Genomic DNA, 23,037 nt, shown 5'->3' on the forward strand with positions numbered 1-23,037 from the left:
GGTTCAAAATATACACACAAAAAATGATCAAACACATTGTAAAAATATAGTTTGACCAGCTGCTACGTTTTGCAACTTTAAATAGACGTCGTTAACCATTGGAATAGTGATGCTGCTCACAATATATTTGTAAATACTCGACAGAGTCTATTATTGACACAAGGAGAAAAGTTTCTAGGTGAAACAGAAGCAACGCTTTCTGTTTTTGTATATTATTTTACCGAATGTTTGTTCAAAAGATTTTTTTGTTGCTTATTACGCCCATCAAATTTGGTTAAAAGTTTCTTTTATTTTAGTCAATTAGTATTATTACAATACAATATTACGGTGAAACAAATATGTATTAATTTGGACCAAAACCATAACAAATTTGACCAAATCCATGTAGAATTTTTAGACACTTAACTGAACCATGTCAATCACTTAACCAAACCATAACAATTTCGATATTTTGCCTATCTTTTCTTAAAAACAACAATTTCAATGTATATCGTTGGACTTACAATATTTACATACATCTTATTTGCTTTGTATTTGCTTATTTGAACAGAACTTAGGCAATCGTTCTGGTTAGTAACCTAACCAAACCATGACCAACTCACTGTACTAAACGCTTCTCGATATGATGACGTTATACCCGTGTTCTTTGGTGGTAAGTCATATTCAGCGATTAGTGGCATTTGGGAACCGTAAATGAAAAAAGAGCAATTATATAATGTCTCTGTAACGGTTCATCAATGTTTTTTAACATCTGGAAATATTAAAACTAACCATGAAAACATCATGTTTTAGTTGCTTCCCTTTAGGTATAGAACCTTTAACTCATGCCCGGTCGGAAAGAAAGTAGTTCATATTTTAAACAAAACAGTTTCTAAGCATTGCTTTTACTTTGTAAATAAGTAAGTATTTGGATATGCTTTTACTTTGTAAATAAGTAAGTTTTTGGATATGCTTTTACTTTGTAAAAAAGTAAGTATTTGGATATGCTTTTACTTTGTAAATAAGTAAGTATTTGGATATGCTTTTACTTTGTAAAAAAGTAAGTTTTTGGATATGCTTTTACTTTGTAAATAATTAAGTATTTGGATACTTTTTGTGAAAAAAATAAAAGTTAAAAGACTTGGAATCACGGTAGAACCGTTCTTGAAAGTTCTTTTTAAATAAAACAAACTATATGAAATTTTAATTGGAGGTCGCGTTTTGCCTGTTTCTCAGGTCAGAAGTATCTGTTTTTGTACAACCAAACTTTTGAAAAAACCAGTGCGATTTATATGCAATTAAATGTATGTTAAATTTTTCAACACAATCAATGATAAGGTATAATTTTAACATGACATTGCTGTCACTTTATTTAGACTTAAGGCAAAATAGGTATGAATGCTTAAAATCTCAAATAAACAAAGATAGCAATGGGGCATGGAATAAATGGTTGTATTCCTATTATTGTAAAAAATGTGAAATTCAAACTTTAAAAATTATACAAATTAATGTCAAAATCGGTCACATGTGTTTGTTATATTTCAAATGAACTTTTTTTCATGAAAACTTCTGTTCGTGTCAATTTACAGTCTTCAAATTGTTTCAAAAACAAACGCTCAACTATATCAACCAACGGAGACTGTCGTTTTTCTGATTTGAAACAGGCATTTTCCGAAGAAACGGTGGATTAAAGACATTTTACCTGTTTTAATAGCTAACTAGCTAACCTCTTACTTGTATGACAGTTGTAAATAGTTCCATTATATTGACAAAATTGTCTGAGCAACCCAAACAGGCATAGTTGGTTAATGTTACATATTCGTGGTCATTTGATTACGTCGGCAACTAAATAATGTATGCTAATAAAAATCAAAGACAAAAACACTAGAAATTCAATTCTCCATCAGTTAAGCAAGTTGTCTAGCTGGGAGATATATATATATATATATATTTATAGATTGCCTAACAATGTTATTTTAACACACTATTTAGTATGTGAATATAAGAATGTTTAAAATATTTACAAAATGATGAAAATAAACGCAATATTTTGCTAGACTAACAAGCTTTGATATATATATATATATATATATATAGAAGTCTATTAAAAGGACCAACCAGCAAATTTAATATGAACCAGATCGTCTTGAATAGACGGTACTGCGCAGATAAGGAACAAATTATAAAAATCTAAAGATTTCTGCAACGGTACTAATATAATTAAGATGGAAGATGATGTTATAAAATCGTGTTGACAAATATTTCGGCTGAACAAATAGCCTTCGTCAGTGTCAATAATTTTTACAATACTAGTTGCTCGGTAAAACAGGTAAGTTTTGGTTTATTGAAGTAATCCCAAATCTTGAACGTCATCTAATAAAACAAAACTCAATACGCTATAAAGGTGTCTGTGTATATATACATCCTAAATTTTCAAAATGCAGTAGTATGTATAAATGTATGTAAAATAATACATCATGAATAATCTTTGTATGTATACAAGATGTACCTTTGTTATTGTTATTGTTTTTGAGTTTAAGTTCTGATTTCCATTTATAAAAACAATGTATAAAAAATCTTTTTATTCTTAAATGAATTCTGTTTTGTGTCATTTTACAAGGACATTGAAACTATTCATTTTAAACATTTTAGGATATGAATATAAATGCAATGAAGTGGTTATACATTCATTTGTCACATTTAAATGATATTTGCGGAAACTAGGTCTTTACCTATGATTACACTTAGACTTACGATTACAGTTTACAAAAAAACAAGGGCTCATGTCATGATACGGAGAAAAAAATAGAGATACATAGTAAAACTAAATGATTTTTTTTAATAAGGTAAATAAGTCTTTTCGACCACATACAAATGCAGGGCATATAATCAAAACTGATTTTAATCGCTCTCTTTGATTTGCAAGAAAGTCCCCTTTACTTTGTATTTTTTTTTTATTCATCGATGGCGTGTTCAATCTCTAATTTAAAGTGTGTAATAAGTGTATTAAATTTTCTACGCTTCTACGTATTCTGGGATTTTCGAATAATCTGTTGCCTTGTATAAGGTGTCAATGCTGGATGGTTGTTAGGATATATTTTGTCTCCCGGCACAGACAGCAGAGAACCATGTACGCTTTCCCCGAGAAAGAGAGTACTAAGTTTTCTTTTTATGTTACGTTTCTATTGAAATATGTGTATCAATTTGTTTTGATATGGCAAAATCAGCAAAAAAATCGTTCAGTAGATACTTTAAAAACAATGCAATTGAAAATCACAGGCATATCCAACTAAGTAAGACATCACGTGACTTTGGTGACGTAGCTAGCTGCCATTTTGTGTCATTTTGTCCAATATAAAATGCATAGGTGCTTCAATGAAGTTCAATTTTCTCATTAATCTGACCCGTTTTCTAACTTTTGCAACTATATCCTTGGAATTCGAACATAATTCTACCTAAAAATGTTGGTTATGACAGTTTATTTTTGATTAAATTACGTCCCTGGAGATTCGTAAAAATCGTACTCTTTCTCGTCATTTCCCCGTTGACTCAATGGTAAATCTAGCGACCCCATATCTACTTGTACATTAAATTCACAAATTTCGTAAATAAAAGTAATACTTTGCAACTCGATTGAGAATATTAAAACATATATCTGGCGAAATATTCTACTTAAAACAGTTTAAATCGATTGCAAATTACGTCCCACATCGATTCAAAAAGTGATTTTTTCGGGATTTTTCAAAATGGCGGATGTGTTTGGAAGTGTCGCATGTATTTCGCACTGAAATTTATAGGAAAATTATTTTTTAATTTTTGTTTAGTTTTTTTTCCCTTTTTTCTGTATAATTTATCTTTATTTAGAAAATATATATATTCTTTTTTAGAAAAAAATGTTTTTGTCTCATGGGAAAAAAAATATGCCCAACAATAGATAAATGCTCTGTACCTTTTTTAAGTTAATGTCCCTTGACCAATATACGAACAGGTGAACTTGGATTTAGGTTATAATGTTACATAACAACGAATTGTCAGTTAATGTAAAGGAATCGTGTCAAACCAAAAGCAATCAGGTGACATTAACATCCTGTGTACACATGTATTTCCATTTGTTATTTGGTTATGGTGATTTGTATATTCTTTATATGACTTCAACATTACATAATTATATTTCAAATTTGACGATTTCACACTACAATATGTGTTCGTTCCAGTATTTAATGTGGCCCTGTCATTCTTTGATGTGGTTATCACATTACTTGTTTTGGGTAAAACAAACTGACCATTTTGGAAAAAAAAAGTTCAATTTTTAAACCGGTTTCCATATGTTTAATGTGCTTCGGATGAGTGTCGCTATCCATTGAGTTAAAGTTCAAATTAAAGTTCGAGTTGTTGTTCAGAGTTATTTGGTATGAAAAAGGGAACGACAGACAAAAATAAGAAAAAAAGTACTAAAAAATAACAATATTTCGGACATAATGGGGATATCCCCACACAACTTGGTCCGGCCGTTCCCCCCTTCCCCCCCCCCCTCTTAGTTCTCAAATGAAATCAGTATTATAATAAATTCGGGAAGGATTCCACGGAACCCTGTATCTCGCTTGAAATTGCTTCTGTCAGTGTAAAAGTGTAATATTGACTGTAACAAGTCCATTTATCGGTAAAAAACGCAATTTAAAAATGTGTTTTTCTGTAGAGGCTTTATCTTGAAGATTAACTCCTATACCAGTTTTATAATAATTCATGGAAGTTTACGAATTTATCATGACAAAACAGTTTAATTCGGTAATATTTACCGTAAAACAAATAATATAAAAAAAGAAGATGTGCTATGATTGCCAATGAGACAACTCTCCACCAAATACCAAATGACTTAGAAGTTAACAACTATATGTCAGTGTATGGTCTTCAACAATGAGCAAACCCTATACCGCATTGTAAGCTATAAAATGTCCCGAAATGGCAAATGTAAAACAATTCAAACGAGAAACCTAACGATCTAATTGATGCAGACGCCGACACCACCACCGACAACGGAGTATAGGTTTGCTGTGTCTCACTTCCGCGACATTAATGTCGCAGGCTCGGCACAAATCAAATGACTTGTACTTTATTGTCAACAAATGAAACACTTTTAATCAACTCACACGTACATGTAAGTTACAAGGAAACGGGGGGATCGGACTAAGCGACAAAGCATCAATTCTGTAAAATAAGAATTCTCCGATATTTTTTAGTATGATCATTTTAACATATACGAATATCAATCTTTTATTTTATAAATTGCATTCCCTGATATACCTCGCACTAAATTGATTTTTTTTTAAATATCTGTTTCACAGGTGACGACGGATATGTTCCAATTGTCGTAACCAGAATCCTGTCCTCTTTTCCTCGAATGTGACCTCATATTAATAACTCGAATTTCAACTCGAAATCTTAATCTCAATGGGACTCAAATGCGAAGTCTTACTCAAACTCTACCTCAAAAGGTGACTCAAATTCAAAGTTGAAGTCGAATTGTAACTCTAACTCTACCTTTAAATGTGACTCAAACTCGAAGTTCAACTCGAAACTCAATGCTTACTCGAAATGTAATTCTAATTATGGCTTGAATTTTAACTCGAAATCGAAGACTAACTCGAAGTTTAACTCGAATAGGATCCCGAACTTTAATTTGAACTCTAACTCGATGGATGGCCACACTCATCCGAGGCACATTAAACATGGACATCGGTTCTAAAAATGGAACTAGTTATTCCCAAATGGTCACGTGGTTTTACCTCATCAAGTGATGTGATAACCACATCAAAGAATGACAGAACCACATCAATTACTGGAACGAACACATCATGTAGTGTGAATTCGTCAAATTTCGAAATATCATTATGTAATGTTAAAGCCATATAAAGAATTGGCAAATCATCATTACGAATTAACAAAACCACATAGCGTAATGAAACAACTACATTACGTAAACCCACTTACACAACAAGTAATGTTAAAAACCACATTGCCTATTGACACAACCACATTAAATAATTGTGAAACCACATTGAGTTATGACAAAACCATATTAAGTAATGACAAAACTATATCAAGTCAATACGAAACCATATCATGTAATATCGAAATATCATTAAGTAATGACTATTCCATATTGAGTTATATCAAAACATCATTACGTAATGTCAAAACCATATTATGTAAAGATAAAATACCATCAAGTAATAATAAAACAACATAACGTAATATCAGAGTACCACATAAGACAACTGTGGCCTTCCATAGCAGTGCTTTTAAAATATGTCGGGTGTCGTTCTTTTACACGACTACATTTTTGTATCTTCAACTACTCCCTTACCGACCTAAATAGTGTGTGACTTTTTTTAGCAATTTCTACTCGCCTGATATACATTTGCACCTTTTGTCCCTTTCAATCAATGGAATAGTTTTGCAGATGCATTTTGTTTTGACATGGAGACCTCCATGAGTGCACTCTATGGTACGATTTTAAGAAAATTGTACCGGTCTCGGATCCGGAGTCATTGTTCATGCTTCGAGCATATCAGACTCCCCCATGTTCATGGGAGAAAATTATCGACATCGTGAAAGAAAACGTTCATGCTTAAATGAATCCTACGATCTCTATGAAAAGTGCAAAATAAAAGCAACTTAGAACCCGGTTGTCAAAGATGTTCATTGATAACGGTGTTGTAATTTTTATTTCGTTTATCTCTTCCTCTTTTTCACCAGTGATACCAAAAACGTAGACAAAAGTGTTTACCCAATTCAGAAAAAATAATAAAAAATATACCAAACGGCAAGTGAAATGCCATGAATAATAAATAATTCTTAAACACATGCCCGCTGTATCCCCTCTACCTCAATGAAAATGTATGTCTAAGCATAAACATTAAATGCAGTAACTGTCAACATACTCCATAGATGATCGCTTTTTTTTAACTCTAAGTCTAACTTATATCCCAACAAATCTACTATAATGACAATTGCGAAAATTTGGTTGTATATCTCATGTAAACTTATTTAAATGAAGTTTGTCCATTATATCATGCTCCGTACATTTACAGTATGTTCAGCCTGGATAAAACTAGTTATAGTAATTAATGGGTACACATAACTTCATGTATTTCTTAAAAACCCCGTTGGTCAACTATAGAGAAACATCATAGAAGTTAGCCTTTGTTTTTTAAACGACAGTTTCTATTTACACTTTGAGACGATCCAAGTTTAATTGTAATCCTAATCGTAGGTGTACGACAGTTTCCGCAAATGTCTATTATATTAAGAGCTGATATAGGTCATACTTAAAAAGTAGACGGTAACGAAGAAGTTGATCAGCAGTTTACATTTTAGTTTTTGTAAAATACTCTTTAAATTATATTTTGTAGATGTAACAAATGCATTAAATTGATTTGTGAAATATATACACTCATACCACATCTTCTTATATCTATATAGTATATATGGTTAACGACGTTAGGACAAATTGTAGGATCTAGAGGTTTCAGTATGCAATAAGATTGTTGTAACGTAGGTAAAAGTTTTTGTTTTGTTTTAATATTAAATGGTAAATTCAAACAATCTTCAATTCTAGTATACGTTAATGCTCTGTATTGCAATAATTGAACAAAATGGCTACTCTACTTTCATCTGAACAAAAAGCATCATATTAGCGTGCCAAACATAAAGTATGTACGAAGAAATACAAATTTGTGAATACATCAATTAAATGTGCTAAAGTATTGTTTGTTATACTCACCACAAGATTTTTCATCAATGCCCACAAACCAGAGAAACATAAGTAATAATAAAATTCTATTCATTTTGCCTTTACACGGAAATTATTTGTGTCTATTTTAGGAAATGACGTCTACATGGTCAAGCAATCGATACAAGTGTGCAGCTCTATATTTATGACTGCAAAGTATGTTATTTGAGACATGTGAATTTTATTTAAAATCCCATTACAAATAGTCAATAAGTACTAATTAACAATTAAATTTGCAATATATTTTATATAAATAAAAAAACTCATCAAGGAAATTGAATTGTTCATCGGATGAATATTCAGATTGAAAAATTATTTACGGCGAGCAAGATGACTATGGTTTTATTTGTTGACACACATGTTATCTGTAATTGATAACGTAATGACTGTTTAACTTGCACAAATATAATTATTTTTAAAGGGAATATGACAAACCGGACCCTGACATCTAAAATTTACGACAAATAATGAACAATTAACTTTACCTTAAACGAATGATCAGTCCGTTTTCAGAAAACGGCATAAAAAATGAAAGTTTTTGAAAAATTGAAGTGAAAATCGTATACTAGTCTGAGAGCACAGCGCTTGGAAAAAGTTAAGTTGTAAAAAAAAAAAAAAAAAAAAGTAAAAGCGTGCTTGAGATTTTGCGCGTATTTTAAAAAATTCCCATCTTTTCGTAAATCACATTCCAAGTACACTAAGACTAGAAAAGTGAAATCACAATCCCATATATCTAAAAAGATACAACTAGAAACTATTCCAAAATAAACAATAACACTACGGATTTTAAGACCATCATTTTAATGATTTAATGAAATAAATCGAAGAAGGCAAACTTGAGTTAGTTCGTGAATTATGGACAGAAAGACAGGCGGGTGTCCAATGAGACAACGGTATACCATGCCGACTTAGTGAGATGTGACAACAATAAGATATATATATATAGATCCTACCACTGCATCGAGTGTAATACGATATTTAACCACTCGAGACAGTAAAATTTTAAATATTTTTCCGGAAACATGATTACATGTGTCATTATATTATGATTGCATTGCTTTCTTTTTAGAAGCCAAGGAATGTATGGTATAAGAATGAATTTGACAGAATGATTTTTTGAACGAAATCATTTTCAATCAGCAAACATTATAACTTTACATTGGCGACAAATCAACGACAGGGTTGGATTTGAATATTAAAGGGTTTTGTGAAAAAATATCATTGACACTGCAATAGTTTGGGATTTAGGTAACAGATATTTGCAAATAGTGTTAAAGATATAAGCATAGCAAAAAGTTTCAAAGGTTTGATAAATTTACATGGATCGTACACGTATCGTTCAGGTTTTATAGACAATATCAATATTTGAATAAGTATACAAATTTAGTACAAAATCACTGACCGAATAATGTACCAGTGAAACAAGGATAACGTTTATTGAAATATATATCTTTACTACAAGCACTAACATAGCGCACAAATTCGGTTATATAAACAACGGAAGATAGGACCAAAGGAAAATCGTCCTATTTTTGTAAGTTTTTGGTTAAGAGATTTCATTGTAAACGTGAGTCTCGTAATCCAGCAGAGGAGAGTAATTGCTATTTATGTCTGATTTACGTATGCTACTTTGCGTAAACATCAACAGTATATTTAGATAATTCTTGGTTATCTTAAGTGTTATTTCCATTCAACGGAAAAATATCATCAATAGAACGTTAGTTTTGTTGAATTTTTCATATGAAATTAAGAGTAATTTATAATTTCATTTCGAATAACTTTTGTTGAAAATTTATGTCATACCACAACCACAATTGTGACTGCTTTGATGGCCGACACGCAAACAATCCTCTTTGCGAGTAGTTTTTCAACTTCTTTTAAAAATGGTCGTATTGGTATCCCTTTTATTAATATCTTGATTATTTTTAATATGTGATATTCAACCATAATATTCATATATGTATTTAAATAAGATTTAAGATTGTATTATTAGATTTCTTCCGTTTACACCAACTATTACAATAAGATGAAAGAGCGTCTTAAACATGTTAAATGGCCTGACAACAATTGTTTCGATTTAGTTTGATGGAGAACTATATGTCGGTCTTTTTCAGAAAGTTTTTTACCTCTTGGTCTTGAAATATATATTCGCTCATGAAATATCTTCACATTTTTCAGAAAACTTTCATGTCTCCTTAATTGTCAAATGTATTTTATTGTAAGTACTGATTACAAAAATGTATAATCTGTTGTAAAGATAAACTGATATGAATGAACGACGATGTGAGGATACGTCAGAAATACAACAACCCCACGATGCAAAGAACATTAAGACTACATAACACAATGATGAACATTTAGTCTTCTTTTTATAACATTAGTATAATGGTACAGTGTACATTTGTATTAAAAAAGACAGAGCAACCTTTATTTTTTAAAATTACCTGTTACAGAAATTCACATGGAATTTGACTCAATCAATCTTGTGTTGAAACTGTTTCTTGATATAAGAAATAGCAAAAATTTATATCGGCGATTGTGTCTACAAATTAATTTATCGAATATAGTCTTAAAAGTATTTTAGTTTACTTGAAATATTATTAAGGTTGTATCATTTCCAAATAAATCCATTCCGAAAGATGTAAATAGTGGTTTCCTATGTTTTAAGAAATCCTGCAATTTCTTTAAAATCCCCCGTTGTTTGCATTATGTGCTGATACATTTAATGCAAGTGACAAGAAATCATCACCCTCTCCTAGTGTGAATGAACAATTTAAGCTGATGCCGTTGATGTGTGCTTCTTCTGTTATGTTATCATTAATATGGACCTCACTTAAAGATATCGCTAAAATAATAATGAAAAAAGAAAAGTGATATAAATTAAAGAGTGAGTATCTTTAAAGTACTGATTGGATATGTTTAGAGACTTGTCGATTACTAAAATGTGCACATGTAATGCAATGAATCTGAAGAAATCCACTTTAAATAGAATTAAAAACAAGTTCAGCATAAGGTCATAACTGTAATCAACTTCTAATATAATATAAGACGTGGTAGATAATTGTTTACAGATAGTAAAGAACTGAATGTCGAAAATAGTAATTGCAAATTTCACCCTAAAAGTGTTAATTTGTTTAATTATTTACTTGGTACACAACTAGATTCCCACTAAATACAAAACTATTGTGATTGAAGGTCAAATATGATTACTAGTAAGTAGATTTGTTGAAAATATGTTAACTTTACATCAAGTGACAAATTGTCATATCCATAAAGAGTATTGGTGGATAGGTATGTTCGTTGGTTGTTTGTTTAATTAAAATTTTGCATGATATCAAGGTTGACTAATTTCACATTTTTGCATAAAGTTACCAGACGCATATCCCATACGGATCAAGCAATTGATAGTTCGTTAATGTGACGTCCAGAGACAAATATTATTCAAATCTATTTACTGAGAGAGTGCAACATAATTGTTTCATATTATTTGATTTATTATGCGACGTCCAGCGACAAATTTTAACGCACCTATAAATCAGGGAATGTTAAAGATTTCCCTTCTACAAATAAAAAAGCAGACCGAGAACCAGTTCGTGCAATGCATACTTCATGCAACTCTCTAGGAACAAGCATGCAAAATGATGAAAGATAAGAACACTTTTAAATCATATTTTTTAAAGTCAGTGAAACATACTTATTTGTATTCAATTTGTGGTTATTCTAGGAACATGCAAGAATTAAAACCCTTCTCTTTCGTTCCTTCCAAAACATATCTTTGCACGTTTCTTGAGGTGTTACACACTTCCTAAAAAAACAAATATTTCTGTATCTTCAAACCGTGTATTTAATCGAGAAGTCCCATCCCTGCTTCTCTTTTCGAACAAAAAGGGGGATCTAACTTTTCCCTTAATAATAAATTAAAAATAAAATATTGTTAAATGTTTGTCACTGGACGTCACACCAACAAATCAATCAATTCTTTAATGAAATAAAAAAATATGCGTATCTTTACGTTATCGTATAATGAATGTAAAATACATCAACCTCTCGACCAGAGAACAAATGACATATTAGTCAACAACTATAGGTTATCGTATGGCCTTCAAGAGCAAGCAAAACCCATACCCCATGTTCAGCAATAAGTGGCCCCGAAATGAAAATGTAAAACAATTCAAACGAGCAAAAATCCCTATTTAAAAAATTACCATGTATCAGACGTTTCCGTAAGATTTTATCTTCATTCAATATTGTATTACGTCAATTAAAATTATTTCCGTGGGTGAACACTTTTTGAGAAAGTCATGAAAGTGCTCATGGAAATATCCAAAGTTACTTTAGAATATGATGCAATCGTGTAGCTTATACCATGAATGACGAGTGCATATTTCTGATTTAGAATCTATGACATATATGAGGAAAAACGGAAATGTTTGCCAACATGTATTACATCAATTTATTTTAAAGGATAAAAATGCAAGAATACTTATTGCAATTTCAGGAAATGTTATAAACAAATAATGCTTTAAATTTAAATTTGCGAGTCATACCGGGTATTCTTACGAAACCTTTCTAGTCCTATTTCATTGCAATAATAAACACATAGCAAACATATTGAATTTACATAACGATTGTTGCGACAAAAAATCATATCCGTCGTAATCTATGACTGTTTTGACACAATAGTGTCCCGGCAGCCAAGACATTATTGCCCACGTTAACATCCGAAGAAAGTATGTCTACTAATAACTCTTTACAAAATAGACAAATACAGTTGGGCGTGGCAAAATAACATACAAAAATCAAATGTAATGCTTTCTTTTTACCAAGTATCAAAGTTTTTATATTTATTCACATATACTCCGTATTGCAATGATCTCTATCAGAATGTACCGAAATAAGATATTCTGCACTAAGAGAAATGAAAAGAAAGCTGTTATATGGAGATTAAGACGGTTTCATGAAGAAATGTAATTTTCTCTTAATTGACAAATAACCGTAATTAATTGCAATAATGTTTCGAATTTATTTGGGACTTTAAACTGTTGACCATTTATAAAATTAGCTGGCTTATATCAAGCTTTTATGATTGGTGATCTGTGCTGTGTTTTTTCCATGTCTTTGTCGGTCTCATTTCATAAATTTTGGTTATCACTTTGCTATCTTCCGCCTTTTTTGTTTTATAAAAGATCAGTACAGATACAGGTTGTGATTAAAAGCGTAAACAGTGTTAGTTTGAAGTCACGTTTACGTTTTTTTTTTTCTTTTTGGTTGTTCAAGTGAACTTCAAACAATATTTAACAGAAAATACATATCTCATGATTTTTTAAATCGTTATGTTTTACCTGCCTCGATTTGAATGGATTAATCAGTGACTTCCATCAGTGTCGCGTGATCGTTTCATTGTGTTCTTATATATTGTTCTAAAGAGTGTATTTGGTAAACAAACACAATACAACACTTATAACATTTATTAGTTAAGGTTTTATAGGTACGAAACTATAGTTTACATTTAACAAAAAACTTTACAATATACACATTATGACATTCTAAATTTGCTCTAAGGAAAACAAACTATTTTTTTTTTTTTTTTGGGGGGGGGGGGGGGGCAAATCATCGATCATCGTCGTTTTTATTTTACAATATAAGTGCATTTCATTTAATTTATTTTGTGCGTTAAAGCTTTATTCCAATTCCCTTGACTTATTTTTGTGTGCAGTCTTTTTGACTGATCCCTTAAGTGGGGAGTTGGGCAAATATTTTTAGACTGTACAATATAGCAGGAAACAACATTGAATATTTCAGTCTTGACAATACAAATTTGAATGTATTTGAATAGATCCACCCTCAAAGAAACAACAGATTAAAAGAGAGTTTTTTTTATGCGTGTTTAGCAACAGGAACAAATATAATGAAAGTTATCAAAGAATGAAAGCTGTATGGATTGGGACTAACAACAACACAAAAATGTATTTTCTATAATAACAATGTCTCTATAAATGATTTTGAAATGACTTATGCACACGTTTGAAAATATTACACTGAACACTAAGAATGTAACATTCTGTACAAATACTTTAAATGTATTCATGTGACCCTTGATTGTTGTCACAATTTAAAAATATTTGTGTTTGCACATTGTTCATGATATAGGAATGTGAACTCATAATTGAAATACGGTTCATTTTTATTAGAATAATAAACGAACAGGGCATCATCAGAATCGCTCTAAATGTTTAGAAGATACATGTCTGGCATTGAGTCTATGAGCAATACATACAAACATAACCACATTGAATGTAAATTATGTATTAACAGTATATATATCGAATCTTTTGAATCCATTCCCTTACTTATTAATTTTTTTTTAATCGGCTTTATCGTACAGGTCCTCTGTATTAGTTATAATATCCAAGATAATAACCAAATACTACAAAATTTCCCCATAATACATTCTTAGGCATAGGGCAATGACCGGATTATGGTTTGTTTAAATCGTATGAAAACTTTATGTCAGATATAGATTGACTGGTTTGTAATTTTTATCCCACAATATTGTTTTTACTACTTATAATTAGATCTTTTTCATCAGTAAGAAAATGCATTTAAAACTTGAGTTCAATGATCAGCAGAATTGGCACTCATGTGTACAAGTAGACTGTCAGCCTTCTTTATTTCATAACGATTCTTTCCTTAAAAAGAAATAAGGAATTTTGCTTGTTTAAAAACTCTTTTAAAACAGGACAGAATATTTACACATCAATTTATTTGGCATAGTTTTTTATCTTGACCTTTGACTAACACAGTTTTACATACATTTTGAAACACCTAGAGTCCTGTAGTATAAGCTAATATACATGCCAAGTATAAATTTTGAGATCGTTATGGTTCTCAAGATAAAGAGCAGACATCATCTTTGCCATACCTGGCACAATTTTTTTTTACCTAGACCTTAGTTTTTGACTTTGACCTACATTTGAGAGTTGCTCATACATATTGAACAACAGTCTGAAGATTCATCTGATAACATCCGGAGTATTTTTTTCAGAGACAAAAATGAGCCTTCTAAATACTTCTAGGGTGCACTTTGTAAATACAGCCGTTTCACAAGCCACGCCTCTTTTGGGAGGTATATAATATTCATAGATATGTTTTTTGTTTAAATATGTTTCATCTCATAGAGACATAACTTGGGAAGGTTACCAGTAAGAAAAACACATTGCACCTTCGAAAATTGAATTCTGATGAGACCCAAAGTAAAGGCAGGGGTAGTACAGAATTTTAGTAAAAGTTTAAACTCTTAGAAGTTCGGGGCATATAAATGTTGAAAATATGCCGCAGAGCCCTTTGTTTTGACCTTTGAATAAAAAAGTAGTGGATATCCACTTTACGTTCTAGGATATATTTTTTAACGAAACTTCATAGTAAAAGTTTCACAGTTTAAGCCGCAAAGGGAGTTCCTATAGGAAATTTCATTGTCTATATTTACAGAAGTGCAACCTATAGAGATTCACATAAGATATCAAATGGTTACAATTATTAAAACATACCAACTTCAAATACCATGATGAAGAAATGTCAATTATAGCTATAGTCAAACACAACTTTAACATCAAAGATACAACATATTTCGGTGTGCGTATTAGGACGAGGCATGATTGCCAATGAGACAAATATCCACCAAAGTTCAAATAAAGTCGATGTAAGCAAATGTAGGCAACCGTACAGCCTTCAACAAACAGAAAAACCAATACCGTATAGTCGGCTATAAAAGGCCCCGACATGAAAAATATGAGAGCAAACTTTCCGTAACACTTTATACCTCACTCTGAACAAGTTTACATTATGTACCTTTGTCTTCGAATCAACAATAAGCCATAGGCTTTTACAAACCCCTCATCTATGAAATGTCCTTGTGAGAATTTCCCCTCACGTAATAATATCAGTATAAATACTTATAAAGAATAAAACTAACATAGGTGTGCGCAATTAACTTGATCTTTACTTATACGTGTTCCAGTTCTCATTATTTACAGCTGACTTAAACGCATGTAAAGACCATGTTGTCACCAGGTCACAGTTAAATCTGCCAGCCAGGTAGGTTATGTTAATGGTACACTGAGACCCGATTCCACTGACGGCTAGAAATGTTTGCATTTGTATTAATTTTTACCTTGTCATTGCAAAACATTTCCCAAAATATCCAACAGAATTGATCAAATGTCCAGCTGAGATACAATGACCAAATGAGTACTTGTTAGGAGAAAATAAAAAGAGAAGAACTTCATTAAATGTGACGGAGCTGAATTTCCGGATTATATATAAATCTAAGGTTTCGTAAATTAGCTAGGTTGTCCCACACAAGGAAAAGGTGTAAAATTAGGATTTTTCAGAGCGATACAGTTCTAATTTATATGACTATGATTGTGTGTTTTGTGTCAATAACAGTCTCCGGGACAAGTTTGCAATTCCGCTGAGTGCAAAAGTTGTCACCTTAATTTTTGGAGGTCAAAATAAAGTTGATAACTTGGTTAGTATTGGTTCCCTGATATTTGTCCTAAATTTTTTTGGCTCTAGAACCACTGTTGAAAAAGTTATGCCCCTTTTTTCAACAATTTCCTCGGAGGAAAAGTAGTTTTCCTCAAGGGAAATCAAATGTCCCTAATGGAAAAAGATTTTTCCTCAAGGGAAATTGTTTCTTCCTCAAGGGAAAAAGATTTTCCTTAGGAAATTTGCTGCATAAATATTTCCTTTGAGGAACTTCTATTTTCTTTGAAGAAATTATATTTCCTTTGTGGAAATTCTATTTCCTTTGAGGAAATTCTTTTTCCTCTGAGGAAATTTGCGGCTTCAAATTTTCCTTCTAGAAAATTCTATTTCCTCTGAGAAAATTTGCAGCTTCATATTTTCCTTTGAGGAAATACTTTTTCCTGTGAGGGAAAATTCAAGACAGCAAATTTCCTCCAAGGAAAATATTGATCTCCAAATTTCCTCTATGGAAATTTCTGTACATCAAATTTCCCCTAAGGAAATGTGTTCCTCTATTTTTACTCTATGGAAATTTCATAACAGTACAAACAGTATGAATACAATTTTTCCTAGACTGAATAATTGATACAAAAGATAATTAAAACTTTAATAAAACTGATGAGTTACATGACATACAAAAACAATAGTCTGGCTGTTTAGGACAATACAGTAATAAGGAAAATGCTATGAACATCATACTATTTGTGATGTTATTAATATTGTGCTAATATTTGCAGATTAAATAACATAAACACTTTTCATGTTATTTTAACTTTTCCTCTGTATCAGCTGCTGTGTACAAGTATTCAATCCCCTACATAACAGTCCAGTGCATAAATAATTCCATCCAACAGACATCTTCCTTCAATTGGTAGAGAATACATTTTTGCAATTTGTTCTTCAAACATCTTCCTCTGTATATTTAATATGACGGAGCGATGAACATGAATGAATAAAGCAGGTGTTTATTTCGACAACAAAATACTATTATTTTCTACATTTCTCCCTAATCCTTTAGTGAATATGTAGGTTGTTGCATTTACACAATTGTGTTCTTGTGCATCTATGATAGTAATCCATTTTGTTTATAGCCATTTTGTTGAAATTTCCTATTTCTTTTTTCCCGGAAAGCACACATTTCATTTCACATTAATCCAATTAGCACACAATGTAGAAAAATATTAACTTTAAGTTTCCTCTTCAGTATTGACCTGTTGATGATCATGAAAACCAAGATTTCTGACCTATAAATACACAAAATTAAAAAAAAATGTTATAAAAAAACAGCAATATAAAATAAGCTTATTTTATCATGTTTAAAATAAACATTTTGAGAAACTTTCATTTGATATTCTTACTTCGAATTCTCTTATTTCAGTGCTTTGTGTCCACGATTTAATATTAGTCGTTTTAGTGCCTTGAAGTGATATTTTTAGTTGAGCCACTTGCAACAGTTTTTACAGTTTGTTTGTATGTTGTGCTATTAGAACCACTGTCCTACATGTCCTAGATTATGGTAAGGTTGAGTGCTCACAGACATGATTTTTTTTTTATTAATAATCATTGGCTTTGAATTAATTTGGATTGTTCAAATCTTTTCATGTTGGGGTCTTTATTGGCTGACTTATAAGGTATGGGTTTTCTCATTATCTAAAGGCCGTCATTGGCCTTTTATTGCTTGCATCCACTTCATTGAACTCTGGTGCATAGTTCACTCATTTACCATTCCACATTTTCTTATTGTTATAATATTCAGCATTCAAGGGCAATCACTTTTATTATATAGAAGTGCCCTTACCATTTAGGCCTTGTTGTCTTCTGTTTATCTTGTTTTGCCGATCATTTCTACTGTAACTGTTTATATTTTTCTTTATCTTCTATATTTATTGCCCTAAACATAAAAAGGTTAAAAACTATCATTAAATGCTGTTATTACGATAACTATTATTATACATCAGTATGTGTTTTTCTATATACAATGATATAAACAAGAATGAAATATTTGTGCTATTTTATTTCAAAGACTGTTTGCCAGTCAATAGTTTCAAAGACTATTACCCCGGTCAATAGTTTAACAAACAAACATTCCCGTACTTGTTCATTGTACTTTTTCACCGTGTTCATACTAATTTTTCATTGGACAACAATGACGTGATTAACTATTCTTCTATGATTTGTGCGCTTGACAACGTTAAACTCTAAAATATTGTTAACGGTAAAATCTGTATGTGTCTGTCGTCATAATGTCAAAATAATATATTACTTACAGAAGCAATTAAAAAAAGAAAAAGAAAATACATGTGACATTTTTTAAGAACTAAAACAAAAGAAGTGGTATGGGTCTGTCGTCACGACGTCTTCATAATCTGGGCTTGCTTTGGTGTACGGTAGCTAGCTTTTATTATATGCACAGGACTTTTTACACAAGGATTCCTGGTCTTGATTGCAGTAATCAAAATATTGACAAACACCACACAGGCAAAAACAACCCTGATAGTTCATCTTGTGCATGTTTACGTGACTATTTTTTTCCCTAGTGGTGCATGCAGATCGACTTTTTAGAAATTTTGTTTTGTTCGGTATAATAATCACTTAATATCTGTTTATGAGGGTTATGAGTTTTTGCCAAAGAAATATGTAACTAATACCTTTTTGTAAAATATTGAATTAAAAGATACCAAGTTATGTACTTTATGTAAACATGGCGAAGAAACCATTGAACAACTGTTTTTTTAATGCCCAATAACTTTTCAATTGTGACAATTTTTTTCAAGTGTTATAAATCTTTTTTTTTTGTTAATTTGTTCTAAACATAGAGAATGTGTTTCTTGTTTGCAAACATGAAAGCTTGTTACTGAATCTGTTAGTCATAATTACAAAGAATTATATATATCTAAATGTAAATTAAATGAAACAAAACCAAATATGGTTGAGTTAAAGAATAGAATAAAGAAATACCAATTTCTTGAATATCATATTGCAAAGAAAATAATAAAGTCTTTTTTTTTATAAAATAAAAGTTTTGGTCTCCTTTACATGTTATATTTGATTAATTATTGTTTCATATTAGTGAAAATAAAATAGTTATGTACTATGAGCAACATTATCCCTTAACACCCTTGTCAGGTGGTAGTGTTAGCAAAAAAGTCAAATTTAAAAAATTGCACGGGCTCTATCCAAAAAAGAATTTTACAGTGTAGTGGACTACTTTTGGGAGAGAACATATCAACAATATTGAAAAGTCTATAAGCTATAACTCATAATATGGACAATTTTATGTTTAGAGGGTCTATAATTTAGTTTGACAACTTCAGACATATTAATATTTGACCTTTTTAAACTATACCGAATCACTACTTTACCTTAAAAAAATGACTGCATTTTTTTCCAATGTAATTTCATCCCCTACTTACTATTTTATCCATAATATATAAAGAAATAAATTTGGAAGGAGTATGAAAATAATTTGCAAGTTATACACTATCAACACTAGAGACCTTATAGAGTAGAAATACTTGACTAATTTTAATCAAACTTGGCAGGAACTAAGATAAGGGAATTATAAGACAGCTTACCTAGTTTCATGGTAATAGCATATACATTAAAGACTATATGGTCATTCTTATGTTTGAACTTTGGGTGTTAATTTTTTTACGTTTAAAGCTAACAATTTCAACTATCAAGATTTGGGCCTACATAATTTAAATTTGAAATTGCTTTGTAAATTGCTATATATATAATTTTGTATGTCACATGTATGTATTACAATGTAAAGCAGCTGAACACTCATTTGCTGTCTCAGATTTATTTCAATTCTTCCAAAGTCAAATTTATATGAGCCTATGCCTGAAAATAGAGATTTCTAATTAAAGGGGGGAGGAGGCTAATATAAAATTGTAATTTTTTCATACAAATTTTAATTTGTGAAGTAATTTTTCAATAAACAATTCTTCCATATATATATATATATATACTTAATGTATTTTAAAAGGAAAGAAAGTTACTTATATAGCATAACATATGAGTAAAACAAGGTCCTAATAGGCCATACAAGACTGAAAAATATTTAAGATCAATATAGGCAGTAACACATTTTCACATATGAAAATGCATACAGAAGCTAGAGGAAATAAAAATGTGTTTCTTTTTGGTAATTTCTAGGCTGAGGTGACATCATACAAGAAGTCCGAGTCATTCTCACATTTAAAAAAAATAATTTAATCCCCCTACTTACTTTTTTGGTCACAATAAAAATATTGTTTGTTTCTCCTCGCCCAACCGACCCACTGAAAACCGTGCCGACTCAAAAGTTTGTATGCCGTTTTTTCTGTAACTTACATTTCTTTTTATTTCGAGTTTACTTCCGGAAACGAAATTTCCGGATCTGATTCGTTTTTCCCATCCCTAGTTTTTCCATGCAGCTCAATTTTTGCCATGAAAAAATGATGGAAAATGATGGAAATTTCGTTTTTTACCATGGAATTTCATCGAAAAATATTCCATTACTGATGGAAAACTTATATGTGTCACTTATTCCATCATTTTCCATGATAAGATACACAATATATATAAAATACTCAAGATATAGGTATAGTTAACAGTATTCAATTGGGGCACTTTTCAAAGAAATCAGACAACTCCTTATACAACCCCTAACACATTTAGAATTTGAACTTGCAATTGATATGCAGGCAACAAGCAAAGATGTCTTCTCTCCTGAACAAAATGTAAAAAATTTACATTGGATGGAGATGAAATAGTTCCAAATAGTTCTTGACATTAAATAGTGCAGATTTATTCTCTGATGACTTGCATTGACTGTTGGATTTAGGAGCATATCTTTTGGTAAGTAAACTGAATTAGATTCCACCATTTTGAATGTGAGCAAGCTCCTTTAGTTCAACATAATAACATAATGAAAAGACTTAGTACTTGATAGTAGATTTACATTTATACTTATGATGATTGTGTAAGACAATACAAACTGTAAAATGTATTATAATAACTAATAATCAACTAATGAAGTAATTTGGTTATAAAATTTAAGATCTGTGGAATGGTTGCCAGTGAGACATAGATCCATAAAAGTAAAAAAGTCTTTATAACAAACTACAGACCAAAACTAAGATCTAAAAACATGGACAACACCCATGACGACATTTATATACAAAGATTATTAAAAAAACAAATATTTAAGACAAAAGCCGGAACAACCTCTAAACTTCATGCACCAGTTTATTGGGACTGGTAAATATAACACAGAAATAAGGTTAAATGTATTCTACAGTTAAACACCAGTTGTGAATCCAGGATTTTGAAGGGGAAAGAAATATAGATTTCACCACTGCAACAAGTGTGTTACGATATTTCTCCACTCGAGACAGTTAAATTTTAATATTTAAAGCCTGAGGCTTGCCGAGCTTTTTAAATAATTAAAATTTAACTGTGGAGAAATATCGTAATACACGAGTTATAGTGGTGGAATCTGTTTCTCTAATGATTTTAATCCTTCCTTTGCAAAGATTTGCAGAAGGTTGTGTTCTTTATATGTGACGTCATTAGGTATGGTCGCCTTATTCATAACGTCACAATAGGAAATTAAGAAAAAACCCAAGAAAACCTGACGTTATAATTAAATTTGGACCAATCATTTGCCGAGAACAAATATTTCAATAGTGAGGAGAAATATTTTCCTCACACCGATCAAAAAATGTGAAAGTAGCATAAAATTAGAGAATATTTTGTTAGACATCACACATTCCAAATAAACATTTTCATTTGTGATTAAACCGATTTCTTTTGATTGCATGAGTTTTCCCCATGAAATAAGTATCAAATGAACATATCACCCTCTAAAGTTGTTAACCATTATTGTGTTAAGGACATTATTTAAAGAATATTTTATTATTTATTACAGTAAAATTATATTTTTAGGTATCATCAGGAATAAATGAAACTCCAATACAATGGTTAATACTGTTCTAAGAGATGAATCTACTGAAGCAATTTTTACAAAAGTGACATTTATAACCTTAATTTCTTGTTTGAAAGGCAGTGCAAACATATACCGAAGTTTTTGCTTGTTTAATTTATTTATCATAATACATCAAATTAATCTGAATTAAAGGTTAAAATGATGGTTCAGTTTTATTGCTTTTATTGACCAGTGCAAGACTCAAAAGACCTTACCAAACTGATACAATGCATTGTACCTAGTTTTGTTTATGTTCACTATTACAGATAAGGTTAAAAGTTGTATTTTGCCAAAGGGTTAATTTGAGCAATCCATTTTAAATGGAAATGATGGAAATATTTCCATGGAATTCCATGGAAAAAAACATCATGGAATATATTTCCATGGAATTCCATGGAAAAATATCATGGAAAATATTTCCATGGAATACCATAGAAAATGTTTCAGATGGAAATATTATTATTTCCATTTTTTCTCTTTTTATTTTTCATGGAATTCCATGGAAATGAGGTTCCAATACTCCATGGAATTCCATAAAAAAATATTCCATGGAATTCCAGTAAGTTTACCATGATAGATGATGGAAAATCTAGGGATGGGTTATGTTGACCGGAAGTTCAGAAAAGTTTTTTCTCTGATTTTGCCTTTACATTCGAGGTAAAATACCGAAAGAAACGTGAAAGTTGTCTGTCAAAAATGTCGTCTACATCAGGCAAAAATAGAACGATATAGAGGCAATAAGTTTACTTTATTTTCTTTGTGGTTG

Source organism: Mytilus californianus, unplaced genomic scaffold (genome assembly GCF_021869535.1).
Source record: "Mytilus californianus isolate M0D057914Y unplaced genomic scaffold, xbMytCali1.0.p SCAF_7, whole genome shotgun sequence".
Classification (NCBI taxonomy): domain Eukaryota; kingdom Metazoa; phylum Mollusca; class Bivalvia; order Mytilida; family Mytilidae; genus Mytilus; species Mytilus californianus.